This window comes from Mytilus galloprovincialis, chromosome 14 (genome assembly GCF_965363235.1).
Source record: "Mytilus galloprovincialis chromosome 14, xbMytGall1.hap1.1, whole genome shotgun sequence".
In the NCBI taxonomy this organism is placed as follows: Eukaryota; Metazoa; Mollusca; class Bivalvia; order Mytilida; family Mytilidae; genus Mytilus; species Mytilus galloprovincialis.
The window spans coordinates 21,357,650-21,378,438 of record NC_134851.1 but is presented as its reverse complement, the minus strand read 5'-3'; the positions used below and the strand labels follow the sequence as shown (position 1 = coordinate 21,378,438).

The 20,789-nt window shown below is 32.5% G+C and overlaps 1 protein-coding gene across 1 annotated transcript in view; it reads left to right on the top strand.

Moving 5' to 3' along the window:
- The first annotated feature begins 18,595 nt into the window (after nucleotides 1-18,595).
- The window catches only part of LOC143058607 (cephalotocin receptor 1-like), a 64,360-nt gene continuing 62,166 nt past the window's right edge, over nucleotides 18,596-20,789 (top strand). Inside the window, exon 1 of the mRNA XM_076232082.1 lies at nucleotides 18,596-18,743. The gene's annotated coding sequence lies outside the window, so the exon portion shown is untranslated. The remainder of the gene's footprint in view (nucleotides 18,744-20,789) is intronic.

Sequence of the window (20,789 nt, the reverse complement as noted above, 5' to 3'; positions counted from 1 at the left end):
GACAGTCAAACTCATAAATCTAAAACAAACTGACAACGCCATGGCTAAAAAATGAAAAAGACAAACAAACAACAGCACACACGACACAACATAGAATACTAAAGAATAAACGACACGAACCCAACCAAAAAACTAGGGGTGATCTCAGGTGCTCCGGAAGGGTAAGCAGATCCTGCTCCACATACGGCACCCGTCGTGTTGCTTATGTGATAACAAATCCGGTAAATGGTCTATAAAGTATGCACGTTCGGCAGTATCATATCGATATAATCTCATATTAAATCAAAGTCAGTTTAAGCAGGCAAATATATGGGTGAAGTTATACGTAAAAGAAATGTGTGGGAGAGCATTAAAAACTGACAATTATAACTTACTTTTGTTTTCTGTTCGTACTGGTGTATAAGAGAATTTCTATCACTGCATATTGATATAAAAACATAAACCTACAATTACGTATATTTGTAATGGAAAAACAGAAGAAAATTGAAAGTTTTAAATATCATAATTCAATTGTAATAAGTAAAAACCCAAAAGGAATTAGTTTAAACATATTTATTTATAGTTGATTGGGAAACAAGTTATTGCAACTTATATTAATCCCTTTTCACTTTGCGGGTGCGAGTGCTGCCTTGTAGCGGCACTAGCCTGCTCTTTTTCGAAATCTACAAGGGTGTCTTTTACGTGCAAAATATATAACGGAATTGAAGACAAACCTTTTACCGTATCTTATACACAATGCCGTGTTGAGTATAAGCAGTATCTATAGTTTCTATGAATGAACACAAACATAATTTATTGGTGTAGAAAAAGTCATGCAATTATATGTTGTCCTTTATTTTCTTTTGATGAAAGTGATCTGAATTAATGCAAATGTGTCAAGCATGTACATAAAGAACTTTAAGTATCAACAATCTTACATGTGTTGCAATTCTGGCATATTAGATTAATTCAATTTACTTATAAAATGCAACATACTGATATCAATAAAAAATATCAAACATCTAGATTTAAACAGCCAAACTCAAAAGTATATTTGATTAAGGTTCATGGAATGTAAAAGGTTTGAGACAAGAAGCAGACATGATAGGTAAAAAATATTGTCTTCAATATTGGCTAACCGTAATCTCGCGTTATTTCTTAATCAACTTCATTTTAAAATAAATCGTAACATTCATGATGACACTGCTTCTACAATGAAGTGCACAGGTAAATAAAAGAAAAAAATTGATAGTAATCGTATTTTCAAGATCATAGCGAAAAAATGTATTTATAAGTATTGAATGCTTCTTTTAGTAAAGCGTTATTGTAAGCTGGTTCTCGACTGACCACTTCACTTTGTTCATAGACGTGTTTTAGTGTAACGATAATACAAGCGGATTTCCAGTTTAGCGTTAACGTTGACCGTGCGTCGATTTTTAGAATGAAGCGCTTCCCTTTCGTACCATTGTTGAAAATGTACTTCGGTCAACGCTTTTACACACCAATAAAGTTACAAAAAGAAGCATTCAATTCTTAAATACATTTTTGTGTAAGTGTGGAATACATTTCCAAAAAAAATATAGTCAACCTGCGATTGTGCGTTCTTTGCATTTTAGTGTATGCACTTGTCGGTCACCTTTTGTGTTAATGTATATACATGCATATGTTAGATTCGTTGTACTATACATTTTAAAATTATAAGCGTTTATTCATCTTCTATAACAGTACCGAAGAGGAGTTCTATAAAATCAAAAACCGGGATTAATTCCAAGTGTTTCATCGTTCTTTAAAGTTTTCCAGTACAGCTCCTTGAAGTTAATACTACTGATAGAAGTACAAAAATAAGTCAATAAATAAAGTAATTCAATCAAAGTATTAAAACCAAATGTCTGGTGAAACATGGTACGTTCGAACCAAACTCCTGCTTCTATTTATTTATGTATCTAATAGTATGTATGTACTGATTTTACATTAGAACCATTTGTAAAGAAGAGCAAAGAAATAAAACAAAGAATTAAAAACAAATATTGTTTAAATATGAAACGTTTAAATCAAAATCCCATTTCATTTTGCTTTATCTTATAGTAGAAAGGTTCTGATTTTATATTGTAACCATTTGAAAAGAAGAGCAAAGAAATAAATAATAAAGAAAAAGAATTAAAAACAAATATATGTTGAAATATGAAACGTTTAAATCAGAGTCCTGTTTCATTTGATCTATTATTAGACATGTTCAGGTAGGCTTGTTACAATTCCACTTCTTTTCTTTCTTCTTACTAATTTATATGTTTACTGAAAACTCCCAGTATACTGATTACCCTTTGAGATACCTTCCTCTGCAGATTTCAGTATAATGGTAATCTTATATATAATTATATATATAGTGATAGTGAAAGGGACAAAATTGAAAAAAAAAATGATAAGGAAGGGACATGTAGCAGGGGCGGATCCAGCCATTTTAAAAAGGGGGGTTCTTAACCCAGGACAAAAAGGGGGGGTTTCCAACTACATGTCCCCATTCAAATGCATTGATCGTCCAAAAAAAGGGAGGTTCCAACCCCCGGAACCCGCCCCCCCCCCCCCTGGATCCGCGCCTGTGTAGCAAGTCTTGTGTTTAGGTTGTATATTGGAATCCTTTGAACAGAAGGGCAATAAAACCTGTGTATGTATAAGAGTGAAACCATTAAACATCGTTGCTACTTGAAGAGTCTTTTATTTATTCAAAGATCGATATTTGTTTATTTCATATTCCAAATATTATTTGCCTTTCAATATGAATGAGAGTTATTAATATAACACATCTGTTTAACTGTTGCTGTTTCTTTCAATGCTAGTTATATCCTTACGTGCATTAGCTTAGAGCCAATTTCCTAATGCATGTAAAGTAAGACTTTGGTAAGCTTGCTTGTTTTGTTTGATAATTTATAATTGTAATTGAGATGACGTACAATCAAGTTAAAATATAAAACACACAGGTTAAACTATACCCTTCTATATTACGAGATGTCAATCTTAATCATAATACTTGAGTTAACGTTTATACAAACAAAGCAAGCAAGCCAACCAAGGTCTTACTCTACAATCATTAATTAAGAAAACTAGCTTTACTATCGCTTCGTGTTTTTCTTAAATCCTAATATATATAAGCAACCTTGATTATTTGTCATTTTCCTTATTAAATTGTGTCTGTCTGATTTATTTATTATACAAAATCTTGCTTAGTGCAACGTGCCGAGAAGAAGCTTTATGTCATCGAGTACAAATCGTGAGTTCCAATAACGATATTATGTACTGGTAGTGTGACAAGGCTCCCTACGGATTGTTACCTAAAGGTTCCAATTTAACAACACCAGATGGCATGTCAAAGAGACAATAACCTGGCCAAATAGCAGAAAAGTCCACCAATGGGACTTCTACGCAGCGGGAAAAATCTCAAACCCAGCGGCAGGCCTCAGCTGGCTCTCTAAATAAGAATTTGTACTTATCTAGTTAAAAAACATCATTGAGTCAGTAACAGTACAATTGAACGTGTGTCAGTTTTCAAACAGGAAAAAGTTTAATTAAGTCAATAATTGATAGTAAAATTGAGAATGGAAATGGGGAATGTGTCAAAGAGACAACAACCCGACCATAGAAAAAAACAACAGCAGAAGGTCACCAATAGGTCTTAAATGCAGTGAGAAACTGCCGCACCCGGAGGCGTCCTTCAGCTGGCCTCTAAACAAATATATATATATACTAGTTCAGTGATAATGGACGTCATACTAAACTCCGAACTATACACAAGAAACTAAAATTAAAAAGACTAACGAAGGCCAGAGGCTCCTGACTTGGGACCGACGCAAAAATGCGGCGGGGTTAAACATGTTTTTGATATGTCAACCCTCCCCTATACCTCTAGCCAATGTAGAAAAGTGAACACATAACAATACGCACAGTGAAATTCAGTTCAAGAGAAGTCCGATTCCGATGTCAGAAGAGGTAACAAAAGACAATAGACAAAATTACAATAATACATAACATAATTATAGTAGATGTTTCAAGACTTTACCCTCAAAGGTATAATTTTACCCGTGTAAGTGATTCTAATTAATGTCAAAATTTGATCGATTTAATACACTGTAGAAGTAATATGTATGTCTTGTTAAGTTCTTGCATGTTTTACTAACGTGACTATGAAGTATATATAGCTCTTGCTGTCACCGAGAATGCAAATCATGAGTTCCAATAATGATATGATATTATATATTGGTAGTGTGACAAGGCTCCCTCCGGATTGTTGCCTAACGGTTCCAATTTAACAACACCTGATTGCATGTGCATTTCGACAATAAATGTCTCTCAATTCAGTGATGGTTGATGATAATATATTTGAAAATCAAAAATATTATGTGAACGGTAAAGACTTAAAAAATACGGAGAATGTGCACACGCTTGCATATAACGTTTCAAAGGAACAAAACTCAAGAGCGGTAAAAGTTACGCAACTGGTCTGTGTTTGGTGGTAATTAGAATTCTGTATAATAAGTTTTCAGTACCATCTGGTTGCGGCAAACTAAAGTTAGAGAACGGAATATATTTTTGGGACGTATGGTCGTACAAGGTACTTCTTTATTCCCCATCTGCCGCGATGAGGCCATAGCAAACTCCAAAAAAAAAGACAAAGAATCAGTGCTAGCATGTTAAAACATTCTTTTTTGACATTTCTAATACAACTCATGGTAAATTCATTTGACTTGTACATATTTTATTCATGAGTGTGCTCGATTTCAAAAGTATCAAAAAATAAAGAAATAAAAATAAAAAAAAAAAAAAAAAAATTCAGAATGTTCAAATAAAAAACCTGTATATTTCTCCCGTTAAAGATACTTTCCGTTGCTTTTAATGGATACTTAGTATCTCAAATCTACGACAGCTTCTTTATCTTGATGACTTCATGTATATTTCTCTGGATTATTATATAAGTAGGATGTATTTATTTATCACATGCAGACCATGAGCAAATGCGAATCAAAAGCATCACTCAGACAGTTACAATACAATTGAGTGTGTGTCTGTCTGTTTTCCAACAGAACAACATTTCAGTCAATAATTGATAGTACATGTTTCAGACAGAATTTACCCTCCGTGGTATAATTTTACCCATGTTAGTGAATCTAATGTCAAAATTTGATCGATTTAATACACTGTAGGAGTAATATGTCTTAAAATTGCACTTAAAACTTAGGTTTGTTGCATTGTTTAATGTAACTTAAACAGACATGTATGACAAAAGATTATTTATTTACATAATCCGTGTAATTTACTGATAAAAGGAATAGAATACATGGATGGTAGTGCTTTTATTTTGGTATTGACAAAATAAGTTTTTTTTTATTTTCTGATAAGAATTTAAAAGATAATTTAATGAAAAACCAATAAACTTAGACATTTTACAAACAATTTCAAGAATTGTACTTTCGCTTGTATAATATTAAAGAAATAAGCATGCTTCTTATGTGGTATATTGAACATTAAGAAAAGGGAGAGTCATCACACATGCAATGTATGCATTATTTGTTAATCCAAACGTCTACAAAAATTTTGCATCAATGGTTTATGTCTGCATCATTCTATCTAATATCATAAGAGGGAAAAAGGGACTGCAATGAGACAAAACAAAAATAAACACTATGGTCAAGTTATGTTACAAGAGCAACGGTGAAAACCTGTCACCATAACTATGATATGTTTTTCAATAGACATTAGCAAATAAAAGTTAAGAAAATCCGAAACTATGTGCACCTTAATTTTTTTCAATTTATATAGACTATTGCTAATAATGTGTCTACCTGTCGCGATGGATGGCATTAAATGTTTAGAGATTTTTTAAAGATCTTTTCACCTTTGATTTAGTTGTTGTAAAGGCATCTTCTGAAGACAATTTTATTTATTCAAAGCTTTTCGTCACTTTTTGACGGTTATTTGTTTTCGTCCTAAATGTACATGAAATAGTTGCCACTAGATGTTAAGGACGCAATAATCAAGCAATCGTCAGTACAGCCTCCAACAAACAGGAATGATGAATTATGTTTATTTGGGTTTGTTGTATTGTTGGATATCTATCTCATTTTGCATCTTATACACATTAGTCGAGTTCATAAATGTCCAATCTTCAGACCGAAAAATAGTAAAACTTATATTGAAAAAAGGCATTATCTCCAATGGATCATCTTTTACTTGAAATTTCTGATATTACCCCAGTTGTTTTATGATTTCGTGTTACTATATCTTTTCTGTTCTATGTTGTCTGCTGTAGACTGTTCTTTGTGTCTTTTTCAGGTTTTTCGGTTTTTTTTTGTTTTTTTTTGCAATGGTGCCAGTGCCATTTTGTCACATTTCGTGTTGCTCTGTCTTTTCTGTTCTATGTTGTCTGCTGTAGACTGTTCTTTGTGTCTTTTTGAGGTTTTTCGGTGTTTTTTTTTTTTTGCAATGGTGCTAGTGTCATTTTCTCACATTTCGTGTTGCTCTGTCTTTTCTGTTCTATGTTGTGTGCTGTAGACTGTTGTTAGTCTTTTTGAGGTTTTTCGTTTTTTTACAGTGGTGCCAGTGCCATTTTCTCACATTTCGTGTTGCTCTGTCTTTTCTGTTGTATGTTGTGTGCTGTACTGTTGTTATTTTGGATTTTTTTCCTTTTTTTGCAACGGTGTTGTCTGTTTCTTTCCAACAAAATAGTTTGCATAAGTCTTTGGTATTTTGCGCCTCTCTTTCAGATAAGTTTTTATTACATTAAATTACATTAAATGTTTGACATTGAGGCTATTACATGAAAAATATATTTGTTTACTGGTAGAAGTAGTTTACATTGGTTGACTAACAATCCAAAACACAAGAGGAATAGTAAATGATGTTTTTGTCTTTATATTTTCCTGTTTGTGATCTTAATGGAAATGGAAACTGATAATTCAAAACAAAACAAATGATCACTGAACGTGACAACCATCGAAGAACGTCAAGGGTAGAGTGACCTTTACGTGTTTTGTGGCCTCGCTTTGGCTAATAACGGAAACGGACATTTCCGGAAGCATTACAGATTAAATTATCCTTTTCAATTTGTTCTAACGTGAAATTGTACTATTACGTTGGACAATTGTAACAATAACTTGGAAAACAATCATAAGTAGTTGATAGATTGCTAGAAAACGTTCACTGTTTGTGCACTAGTACTGAGGAATTGTTTTGATTGGGCACGTTTTGTATAACTGCAGATTTCAATAATTGCATAAGATTGAATTGAATTGACAAATTAGTTTAATCCAATTTTCTGTGCATCAAAATATTGTTAATAATCTGAATAAGATATAAACATGCAGACAAATCAGATTACAGTAAAACGATAAACTTGTTTAAATTAGCTCGATAACAGTTTAACTTGGTTTGATTGATTGAAATCAATTATATTTATTTTAATAAACGATGTTTTAATAGAGATTAACTGATATTGAAATATTTTGGTGATACGTTTTAATTTGATTAAATAGCTTCAAATTACAAATTCATATGTGTGAATGGGACAGAAAAACCGCATGGCTATATATGAAGCAAAATAAAAGTACAAACAACAATTTATTATAAAAAAAAATAAAATAAAAGTACAAACTACAGTTAAAAGTAAGAAAAAGAAGATGAAAGTATCATCAACATGTCACTATATATACAGCACAAAACAAATCGGCCTGAACAACACTTTTTCCGCCATGCATGGGGAACCGTATTATCTGCGGTATACTCCGAAACAATGGTGACGTGGTCCTTGTTTCACTTAGACTGGTTCCCTGTCCTTTATATGTTTGACTCAAAGTATCTGAGATATCCGTATGTTTGCAAAAGAAACCAACCTATTTTACCCTTAGTTTATCAAAGCAACATCTCCGCTGTTTCGGAGTTTGGTACTGCTGCACTTAAACAGCTCATTCTCCACTCCAAATACCCGTTGTGTTAATCGTCATGAAATTCGATGATACTTTTATGTTATTAGCGTTGATTGAGAGGGAATTGGTAGATATATGGTAAAAAAAAAATGTACCATCAAGATGAATAACCAAACATTAAGGGGACACATATATTCTTAAATCGGTTAACCCTGACAGATGTAACAATCTAGTGTCGTGGAATCTGCCGAGGTTTAATTATCACTTGAAACAATTTATTATACAAATAAATGAAACATGTTTTCATGAATGGAAAGAATGCTATACACATTTAATGATATGCACCAAATTTCCAATTATATGACATTTGCAACTTAATTCAAAGACAATTATGTTTTTAGTATAGTACAAACTATTAGTTTTGGTAAGACTTTTTAGTTTAAATAGTTTTTAAATAGTTTACGTTACAAATTCACTAAAATGTTACATTTAGCAATTGACGTCTTTTTACTTTAAGCCTTAACTTGGCATCTGTCAATTTCTTATGAATATAAAACCCAATGCATTACGCTGTCTGAATAACATTTTTTTTTAATGTTTTAGAAACTGAATCAGCTGATGGGGTTTATGTAAGAATAATATTTCTCTTTGGTGCTGAATGTTTCATTCAAGACAACTAGACATTTTTATTTGTCTATCATTTTAAATGAGGCGTTGAGCTGACATGTCAGTAACTGCATGTAGTCCTTTATCAATTTATGTAACAGTATCATTGTACATGTAGTTGTCATTTTACTTAGTTTCTTCTGTTTCCTATTCTGACATCATACTTGGACTTCTTTTTTATGCTGAGTTCACACGTAATTCGAATTCGATTCGCATTAACTATATTATTTAATTCGCATTTGAAACGTTTACGTCCTAACGTCAATACTCCGTATTGACAAAAGCGTACTTCTAATGCGAATTAAATAATGCGAATAAACCTATTCGAATTCGATTCGAATTAAAAAAAGAGGAGTGTGTGAACGCAAATAGCGAATTCGATTCCCATTCGATTCGAATTCAATTCGAATTAAACGTACGTGTGAACGAGGCATTAACTTGAGTTTTACTGTGATTATTACTGTGTGTTTGTTTATCACGGGTGTAATTCGGTTTAACGAGAGAAATGATCGTGAAAGAATATCTAACGGTGGTCAAGTATTGAGAGTTCTGGTAACGGATCGTGAAAGACATTTAATCGAGAAGACATATGAAAGGTCAATACATATTCTAATTTAATTAATTACACAGATAAATTTACGACAAAATAAAACTGTCTGTCAAAATGATTTAACTTTATGATCAGTATGTGAGAATATCCAGTTTAAAAAGTACATAGTTATTACAAAACAACAAAAGGCAGATTGCTTCTCGACATTTCAATGACATAAATAATGTAAACAAACATGATTTTTTCACAAATTCGACTATAAAAACAACTTTAATACGAATAAGGGCATTACATTTGAATTAATCAAATGGTTCTCATAGTTATTTTGTATAAACATAATCTGAAAATTGGTAAATAAAGAACTATTTACACAAAAATTGATTTTTCGGATCGTGAAAGATCACGTACCGCATTTTTGAAGATCGTGAAAAGGATCGTGAAAGATTTGATGCTACGAAGACGTTCAAATTATTCTTCAATTATATCATAATTAATATTTGTTATTGGTATTGAGAAAAAGCTATATATATAGGTCAATATCCTCAATAGGTTTAAGCTTTTCAAAGTATTAATATTTTCAGAAAAGGAAATGTAAAATAGTTGGATGATTGTAGGATGAAGCTTTTTATTGTCTTGTGAAGTACTCACTTATCACGAGTTATAGGATACTCATATTTTGTATATTGGATCCTATAACCTACATGTCCGTCAGACAGGATTCACCTGACCCCGAATTTGCCTTATTCTATGGATGAAGATTCATTTTTGTGGTCAAGTCCGTATCGCGGATTCGTTAAGCTTTAGGATAACTGTCTGTTGTTATGATTGTGAGGTGTACATTTTCGACTTCTGCAAAGTTTCAAATAACATCGAACTCATTATCATGAATCATTCGGCAATGCTCGTTTTATGTTGTCTAACCTTTTGGATATATACCCGTATGCTATACCGCCATGGTATTTCGTGTATGGTGTACATGTCTGTCTGCATGTTTTATATATGACTATGATGACGTCAATTGTATTTGATATATTGAATGATAGTAAGATGTCTGTCTGGCTGTCGGTCAGGGTTCATATACTTTTGACCTTATGTTACGAATTAATTGGCCAAACATAACTTTTACATTTGTCAGTTTCCAAGGCACTGTAAGGATCGGAACACATTTATTTGGTCTACATGATATTTGTAGAGATCTGTATTTCATGGTTCATCTGACCTTGCACTATTTTTATGAACCATTGACAATTATAATTTAAAAAAAAAGATGTTGTATGATTGCCAAAGAGACAACTATCCACAAGAGACCAAAATGACACTGACATTAACAACTATAGGTCACCATATGGCCTTTAACAATGAGCTAAGCCCATACCGCATATTCAGCTATAAAAGGCCCCGATATGACAATGTAAAACAATTCAAACGAGAAAACTAATGGCCTTGTTTGTATAAAACAAAAATGAACGAAAAAAAAATGTAACACATTAACAAACGACAACCACTGAATTACAGGCTCCTGACTTTTGACAGGCACATACATAAATAATGTGGCGGGGTTAGACATGTAAGCGGGGTCCCAACCCTCCCCCTAAACTGAGACAGTGGCATAACAGTACAACATAAGAACGGACTATTAAAATCAATTGAAAAGACTTAACTCATCAGATGGACAAAAAAATACATTAAGCGCATTAAGCGCATTTGACACTTCTAGTAAAACCCTTGATATTATAGACGTTAAAAAAATTAACTATCATAAGTAAAGCAGACAAGACATTACAGCATTTGCGCTCTGGTATTCTATAGTCTGTAGTATATAGTTAAATCAATCCACATCTGCGTTGTATATACAGAACTTAAGAAAGTATACTGTTGCACAAAATGTTGGTTATCGTTCAATCTCAAATTACTCATGAAAGATGCTGTTTGGCTGTATTTTTTTGTTTGATAGATATCATTTTGGTTTAAACGTTGCAAATCCATTTTATTGGCTAAATAGTGTCGGTCTGCCTGAATTGCACTTGACCGATTCTCAGAGCTGAATCGTTCAAACTTATTTAGAGACGTTTTTAGTTGTTGTTTTTTTTTTAACTTTCGAGGTAAAGTGTTGAATAAAAATATAAGAATAGCTTTAATGTTCATCCTTATCAAATAGTTACAGGCTTCAACCAGTTGCAGGTTTATCAAATGGTAAAAGAAAAATTGATTTCTGATAACTAGTAATAAGTATGGTCACGCATTATCTTTCACGATCAAAATAATGCGTTGCCTGATCTTTCACGATCAAGCCGGGTTGATGGATATTCAACAAATTCAAGGTTTTCGTATACAAATTAATGATTTTAAGAGAAGAACACATCCTATTTTTACCGTACTATCAGATACACCAAAGATTAAATTTCAAATATATCATGATAAACTGATATATGACCATTATAGGTACAAAAAGCGTGTTATTTGTAATTAATTTCATAGACATGCATTGCCCTTTTGTGTTTTTTTCATAAAGTACTGCATATTTTCTCTATCTTATTTCACAGTTATGTTGAGGAAGTTAAACCATTTTGACATATTTTTGTTCGGATTTGTTCCGCGTTTTGAAAATTAAGCAATTTTTTCAAAGATTCTGACCTAGAATTTTCATTAAATGTCTTTCACGATCCGTTACCAGAGCTTTCACGATCGTCACTCAATACTTGACCGCCGTTAGATATTCTTTCCCGACCATTTCTTTCGATAAACCGAATGATATCCGCCGTGTTTATTCTATATACATAGACCACAGGTATAGGTGTCAGTTAAGATATGACAAAACATGTTTACTCCCGCCAAATTTTTGCGCCTGTTCCAGGTAAGGAGTCTCTGCATGGTCTTTGTTGGTCTCGTATCTTTTAAATTGCTATTCGGTACATTAAGGTCACATAAGAATTCACCATATTGTCGTTGCTATAATGTATAAGGTTCCTGTAATAAGCTATTTTTTGTTGACATGTGATCAACCGTCACGAATGAACAAGGCAATTATAACGTAGAACTATTGTTATTTGAGATAATTGTCGTGTATTAATTTCTCGCTTCTCCTGTCCTCAATAGATTTTGGATGTGTACTGATTGATACTTAAGTCTAGAAGAACATGATTTATTTATTAGTGGTAATTGGCATTGACCTAGCCCTATTTAACTGAATGTACTCTTATCGGTGCATTGCGTCTTTTATTCTAACGTTAGTTTGTGTTTACCAACAGTTTGTTCGTATGTTGTGCTGTAACGTCATACCTATATTTTGAGCGCTCAAATACATGTTTAACCCCGTCTCATTCAGCATGTGCCTGTTACATCGTTTGCTTTCAAATATACGACTTGTAGCGTGCTGATTAAGGTAAATCATATAAAGCGCTTCGGATGCAGATAATTTAAAAGTTTGTTTTGTTTTCATTCTTCTCCGGAGCCATTATCCGGTACATCAGTTGGTTCGTGTCTTTTATTTATATTTTAATTTTTTCTTGTTTGAATTCACAATTTGTTTTACTTTTTTTTGTCGGTGCCTTTTATAGCTCACTATTCGCTATTGGTATTTCTCATTGTTGATGACGTGGCGTTGATTTTAATTTTGGGCGCGAAAAATAATATAAAATTAATTTGCATTCTGAAACGGCAAATGATGTTAGTAAAATATGTTATCTAATTTGAAAACAATACAGAAAAAAAAGACACCTACAGCTTCCGATAGTTCATTTTGTATTAAAGAGACCCTTTATTATTACTTTCTATATTATTATAGTCTTTGCCTGGATTTTTCTGTAATATTTCGAAATATGGATTTGCTTGGTACAATGTAGGCGAAACATGGTACTGTACTGCTATTAAAAATCACTTGAACAAATAATTCGGGAATTATTTCCTATACAGTCACTCGTTAAACTTTTTTTCTCTATACTTGAAATTATCACATTTTAGCTATTCTAATTAGAATATATATTTATGTGTACACCATATTGATAATTAAAAAAATGGTATTAACATTTGAAGGTCCGGAGAGTGGTCTGATGGTCAACCATGTCCTGACCATCTGTCAGCATGTCTCTATTGCATTGTTGATATTAATTTGTATTTTTTCTTTATCATAGAATAGACATAGAACCATTATAAACTTGTCTGATATACTAATTGTTCTTATCTGGAAAGAGAAAATTGTCTGGAATGGTTTTCTTTTCTTCTTAATTACTTCGAGTCTTGATACTCTATGTAAGATAAGGTTTTTTAAACCTAACACATGTATAAATATTAATTATCTATTTATCATGGTATTTAAATGTAGGTAACGTTTAAAACACTTTTCAAAACTAAATCTGCATACACAAATTTCGTGAACAGATACATAATAAGTAACATGTATATATGTAGGACTCTAAACCGCAATTGTACTCCGAACCACTATGGTCAAGCTGAGGTGCGATGGTTAACCGCTGAAGTGCTTTTTTTTTTTATCAATTTTGGTAAATTTGATAGTATTGCGTATTGGACGTGTTTCCAGTAAATTCACATGTACGAAATTGGCAATTTGTGCCATTTTGGGATAAAGTGGGAATATTAAGTTTAATTATTCTAGTTGGGTTTTCTAGGTGTAAGCTGTTGTTTTTTTTTGTCATAGTGTTGTCAATTTTATTTCGTCTGGTGAATTTTAATTGCCGTCTATTTTCAATTTTCTTGCAAGGCATGTCCTTGAACAGGTCGAGAACTCTAGATTTTCTGACGTCAGAATATATTTGCATAGTAATTTCCAAAACACAAGGCCAATATGGCCTTGAAAAACTGACCAATCGACTCAATGAACTACAATGCATTGTGGGCTACTACGAGTGAACTACTACTTAAAACACGTGGAATTAGTGGGAAAACAGTCAATTAATATATTGTCTGGGACTCTCATTACCAAAGTTTTTATTCTGCAAATATATTTCATGTAAAATATATAACGTAATCTTCAATTTGCATGCTCAGATTAAAAAAATATTGTTTATTGGCTTCACGATTCGACTTTCTTTTTCGCCTTACAAAAGTAGTTGAACCGGTTTTGTGCATTGTTATGAATTGAACCTGCATTAATTTCACAACATGATGCAGTGAAATATCCAATGAACTGACCACTGTCCAGTAAGAAAATCATTTGAGCTCTTTTAAACCTGGATAATGTCATCGCAAAATCATTTCTGCCTATCAAAAACACGAAACTTTCATTGAAACACTTCTTTTTGTACTGAATGTGTATTTTATTTTATCAGGACCTGAACTAATAGTAAGAACATCATAATATTCAGTATGCTAAAAAGAAGTGTTATGAAAGCGGCAGGGGCGGGTCCAGCCATTTTAAAAAGGGGGTCCTAACCCTGGACAAAAGGGGAGGGGGTTCCAACTACATGTCCCCATCCAAATGCATGCACTGATCGTCCAAAAAAGGGGGTCCATCCCCCGGAAACCCCGCCCCCTGGATCCGCCACTGAGCGGGTACGGTATATAGCTCAATACATTTTTTATAGTTTCATCCATCGATAATATCCGTTTGTTGCTAATTTTATCACAAAATATACCTCAGAGGTTTTTTTTATCGTTCGGCTGCTGTCCTGTTCACATATGTAAAATATCTCCAATATTAAGACTCTGGATCATAGTGGGTGTCATATTACCTATTATTATTTTTCCAAAACGTGCTTTGTATATATAGAAATAAGAAGATGAGGTATGAGTGCCAAATGAGACATCTTTCCAACAAAGACATAATTTAGTAAAGTAAGCAGTCATAGGTCCAATGCTGAAAAGTAAGCTATTAATGAACCCAAAATTACTTGTGTAAAACAATCCAAACAAAAAAAACAAAAAACAAAAAAAAAAAAAACGGCCCAATTAAATATATAAAAGAACAAGAAATCTATCCCATAAAAAAAAGATATTGTATAGGAGCCTGTATTTCAGTGGTTGTCGTTTGTTTATGTGTTACATATTTGTTTTTCGTTCATTTTTTTTATATAATTAAGGCCGTTAGTTTTCTCGTTTGAATTGTTTTACATTGTCATATCGGGGACTTTTATAGCTGACTATGCGGTATGGGATTTGCTCATTGTTGAAGGCCGTACGGTGATCTATAAATGTTAATTTCTGTGTCATTTTGGTCTCTTGTGGACAGCTGTCTCATTGGCAATCATACCACATCTTCTTTTTTATTATAGATCCAACGCTGCAATTTTCACAAAACATATCAAATTTTCCACCTTGTCGCACATACATATGGATAAAATCATTACAGCTTATTTCTAAGGCATGTGGAGCAAAACTTTGGTTAGCTTGCTTGCTTTGTTGGTATATTGTACAAAATATAAAATATACAAGTTAAACTATGCCTATTATATATTGTTTAAAGATGTCAATCTTATTTTCAAAGCTTGTATAAACAACTATACAAACAAAGCAAGCAAGCCAACCAAAGTTTTACTTTGCAAATTTAAGAAATCAGCTGTAATGATTTTATTCAGTTTGGCAAATGTCCGAGCCCGTTAAAAAACGAACAAACTGAAACTACAGTTGCTGATTTCACTACCTTAAAAAAAGGGAACAGTTTGGAAGTCCCATATACTGAAATGTGACCAACAAAAATACTTATAGATTTTGTTAACACTGCCATGTAACTAGGTAAATATTTCTTCGCCTTTTTTACGAACATAAAATTCAAGGATCCCACATTTGCCTTTAATTATCTATACGAACATTGCTGTACTCTTGAATATCAGCTGTTATCGACGGCTTACTTTACACCAGTAAGTTTGTCTCATGGGTAATTGTGTCTTTTCGCTGTTGTTTCGTTGCTTCTGGTGGACAAATACATGAAATCTCTGTGCCATCATCAAACATGTTAATGGCTATATATCGGGTAATTCAAACCCTTTTTTCTTCGCATAAAAACAACTCTTCGTTAATCTGAGCATGGAAGTTATACTTTATATCACGAACTATAAATGAGGATACACAAAATGAAAAACTAAGCGAAATTCTGAATCCCGCATTGCACGAAAAAGTGTGTTGTATTTCAGTAAATAACACGTGTTCTTGTTTGATTGTAAACAGGTAGTAGTCCATCATGCATTGTGACTCATTTAGTGGATTGGTCAAAACCTAGGTAAAAATAAATTGCGTCACATGTAAATAAACAATTACATGTGCGAGAACATCAGTATGCTAATTTATGCATTTCCATATAAGGTAGTGGTCCCGACCTGTTGAATTATAGAACAGCTGGTTTCTTATGTGTACTCACTACGTATAATTTACATTGCATATAATTACCGAATAAAGACTTGATAACGAGAAAATAATTTGTCTCATCATACTTCATTACACTCAAATATAAATTATTCTTTTGTTTGTTTTTTTTCAAACAAAGTACAGAAAGAATTTGAAATGAGAATATAATGCATTTGTTGTTTCTTCTTTCGCATACCATTCTAAAGCATGTTCATAGCCTACTGAGAAAAGAAAGAAAAAAAAATATTTTTGAACAGAAAAAGATTTTAAAGTAATTCATCACTAGTAAAATAAACGATCATTATTTAGATTGTCCTTAGATGATGGATGTAAATTTTATGGTTCTATTTATAAAATGAACATTCGCATAATTTTTTGTACATTTCTAAAACAGGTTGGATACTGGGTAGCTAATGAGAACTCGCAAGCTCAGTGTTTAAAGTCGAGTGCCATCACTGTAGATAAATTAAAATGTACGAAGACCACCAAGTCACCAAAAATGCTCAACTACGAATCTTTTGCTATTTTTTTTTAAATAAAATCTTCTTCAATTTCAATGTCAATAATATGTATTGGCAAATAACATTGAAATTTCTCATTTTAAGGGAAATAAAAAAATATAGCAAATATATCGAACTTCAAGGAAAATTCAAAACGTAGTCTCTTATCAAATGTCAAAATCAAAACCTTAAACATACCAGACGAATGGAAAGCAACTAAAATAGTCCTGATTATGTACATGCATTTCCTTATACAATGTATAGAGATCGGTGGATTAAACCTGATTTTGTAGCTAGCGAAACCTCCCACTGGATAATTGGAAGAAAATCGTGAATGCGTGTGCTCCAAAGCGAAATTAAGGTGGTACCAAACACTACAGGGAGATAACTCTGTAAAATCAGCTAAACGTTTTAATTGCATCATGTTGTTAAGGGAATGTTAAGCTTCTCAACGATCAAAATTAGTGTTGGTCAAACTGCTATATAACCAGTGTAATATTTCTTATCAAATGGTGGGTTCAAATATTTTGAAATTTTAATATTTTTGTCAAAGGGTCAAAGTAAATACTTTGTCAAAATTTTATGAAAATTAAACGAGCCAAATTAATTTTAGTTAAGGTGTTGGGTACCACCTTAATAGATATTTTTGTCAGCATGTGATTTTCACTATGAGATTTAGAATGCAAATTATGCAATTCATCAATGTAAAGATTCATTGTATAAAAATATTAATTTTATTTGATTTATTGATTGCTGCCTGATTAACGTCCAGTGGCAAATAGTTCATACCTCGGTATTGCGAACAATTCAAGTTTGAGCAAGCTAAATTAATTGTTTAATCTTTTACAAAGTTGATAGATTGTGCGTTAACGAAACTGTTTTTGTTGTTGCTGCAAAGCAAAGAGGATAATCTTAGGAAAACTGTATAAAGCGTTATATGTATCACGCAATAAGATACTACGAATATTTAAAATTGAAATTTCATACAAAGAAGTTTTTTTAACAGTTACGGTACTTTACAACTTCCAGTGTTATGACTACAAAACGAATTAAAAACCATGATGGATGGCTTAACACAATTTTAATCTCAACAACCACTTGAAGTACAGTATACCCTTCACATATAGCCAACTTGTATCAAGCGAAACTTGTGTATGTATATGCCACCCTCATTTTGTGACGCTGTAGTACTAGTAATAATTATGCATTCCAAACCTCAATTCAATTGTCAGCTCTTTTACAATGTGATTTTTCTCTGTTTTTGAGGCAGACCTTTGGTCTCTTGTGCAGAGTGGTCTCATTGGCAACCATACCACATCTTTTTTTTTTTTTTTTTTTTTATCTTTACACAGGTTCGACTGTACAAATGTACATTAATTAGATTATTTCAATATTCAAATTCCATGCTGTCGGTTGCATCAACTTACTGATATAAAAACATTTGGTGATACATACACAGAGGTACATTTCCATAACACTTAATAATAATTTGGTTGTTACACCCATTTAGTAATTATTGGCACTTGTCTTTTAGTTGATTGTATATCCACTAACTAAGCTCTGCTGATGTAGTGGTGAGCTGTAGTGGTGAGCAGTTTATCAATATAAGCCGTTTAATTTAAACGGAGATAATGCTGTTGTGGTGAGCTGTAGTGTTGAGTACACTCTGCCAATACAAGCTGTTAGTTTCAAAAGAAGAAAGTACAGTGGACGCTATGTTATTCCTTACTTGAATTTATTTACTTTTAGTATAGAAATTGAAGTGTTGAGTTACTGATTAAATTAGAAAAATTCAAAACAATTATCGATAATTAATTGGATTGCTAAGCAAAGTGGAAGAAGGTAGGAAGCTAATATATTATTTTTGTAATGTGTGCACGTGTTTACTTATAAGAAAGTAATTGATGTTGTAATAAGAACGCCTTTTTTATTCTAATTAATACAAAACAAAATAAACAACGAAATCAACATTGGCATCTAATTGAAAACACAATTACGCTCAAGTTTTCAAAACCAGAGAATTTCCATGAACTGCTTTGGTGGTATATTTTTCGATATTAAGGATGTACTTAGGTGAGGTTAGGTGAAAATTAATAAATCAAGAATTTAAAATTGATACTATAAGCTGGTAGAGCATTCTTTAATGATAAAAATAGGCTAAAAATATTGATAGGTCATGGACCTCCTTTTCCAGATATTTGAGATTTAAAATATGGCGGGAAAAGGCTGACTCGGACTTTTACCTTATGTTTGCATTGGTATTATTTGGTCCGAGACCACAATTGTCGTCCCTTGATTTTCGTTGTTCACGAATATAGTCCCTAGTGTTAACAGTGGGTTACTTGCCAATAATTTTTATACCCCTTCCAAATTTATTTCTCCATGTTTAATGCCTCAAATTGTAAGTAGGGGGGTGAAATTACACTGTAAAAAAAATTGGGTCCAGAATTTTACAGGAAAGTAGTGATTTGGTCCAGCTGAAAAAGGTTAAAAATTAGCACTTCGGAAGCTGTCAAAAGATTTCAAGACACCCTAAACACAAAATTGTCCATATTTTGAGTTAGAGGCGATGAAGTTTTCTATAATTTTGATATAATTTGTCCCAAAAGTAGTACAACACACTGTAAAAATTTCATTGAGAAAGCGCAGGTGGGATTTTTTTTATTTTCATTTATGTTCTAAAAGAAATGCACTACGAATTAATTGTGTTCTCGGACCATTTGGGTCCCAAAACAAAAGAAAAAAAAATAAGAAACTTCTAAAATTTTGGTAACTGACCTTTCATGAGCTATTTAGTCTAATATGAAAAAAATAAATGGGTGTTATGGGGCAAAATAGTTTACCTTGTTTTGTATGGAAAAACACCAAGGAGTCCGAAAATTTGACACGAATTCCAAAACCTCACCTAAGTACATCCTTAAGTTTATATCAATGGAGTACTAATTTTACAATTACTTACATCTTATTTCTATTAAATGCAGTTGTTTTCCAAATACAATATTATTAAGTTGCATGCAATTAAAAAGGACACCCTACTAATCATATAGTTAGGAATATCTACATCAAATGTAAATGAGGTAATCGGATTATTCTGTTATATATTATTTAGCTTGATCAGAAAATTATTCCTAAGAATCTTCTGTTTTAACTTCATGAAACAATATCTCTTCTCGCACTTGAATCCCCACCGGCCAGATCAATGAGAAAGCGCTGTTATTTCTGTTGCATTTTCTTTTGGTTGTAGTTCAACTGAAAGCTACAGCGAAGTGTATTTGTCAAGCTAGCGCTGCTATATCTTGCAAGATCAAGGCAACTCTTAGAAAATTTTGACACGTCGTGCGAGATATCAATAGCGTTTTATAAATTCAAATTTCATACTTTTAGTGTCTTAAATGTACATAATATCACTGGTGATACTGGAAATGCGTTGTAATCAACCAGGGAGAATAGTAAGATAGATTGTTTGCCCACATTCATCATATTGTTAAAAAAAAAAATCAATAGCACTTGAACATATCACTTTTACCAATTTCGTTCATACGACACTCTTTGCTGGATATACCTTCATCATGAACGGTCAACCCCAATTTATTGAAAGCTAAGCATGCATGTGTGCGACCTAAACACCAATAGTTAAAGCAGTGGATACATGTCTACAGTCTCCATACAATACTATATACAAATATTTGCTTATATTACGAAAAAAGGGAATACTACGTATTTGGTTGCATGTATGAAACAATTAGTTAACAAATCCGCAAATCAAAGGAACATCGCATTATTTGCTGTTTTTTTTTTTATATCTTAAAGGGACATTGAAGCATTTAATACTTTATTGTAGCTTTAACTACCATTCAACAAAAGACATCCCGACGTCTAAATGAAATC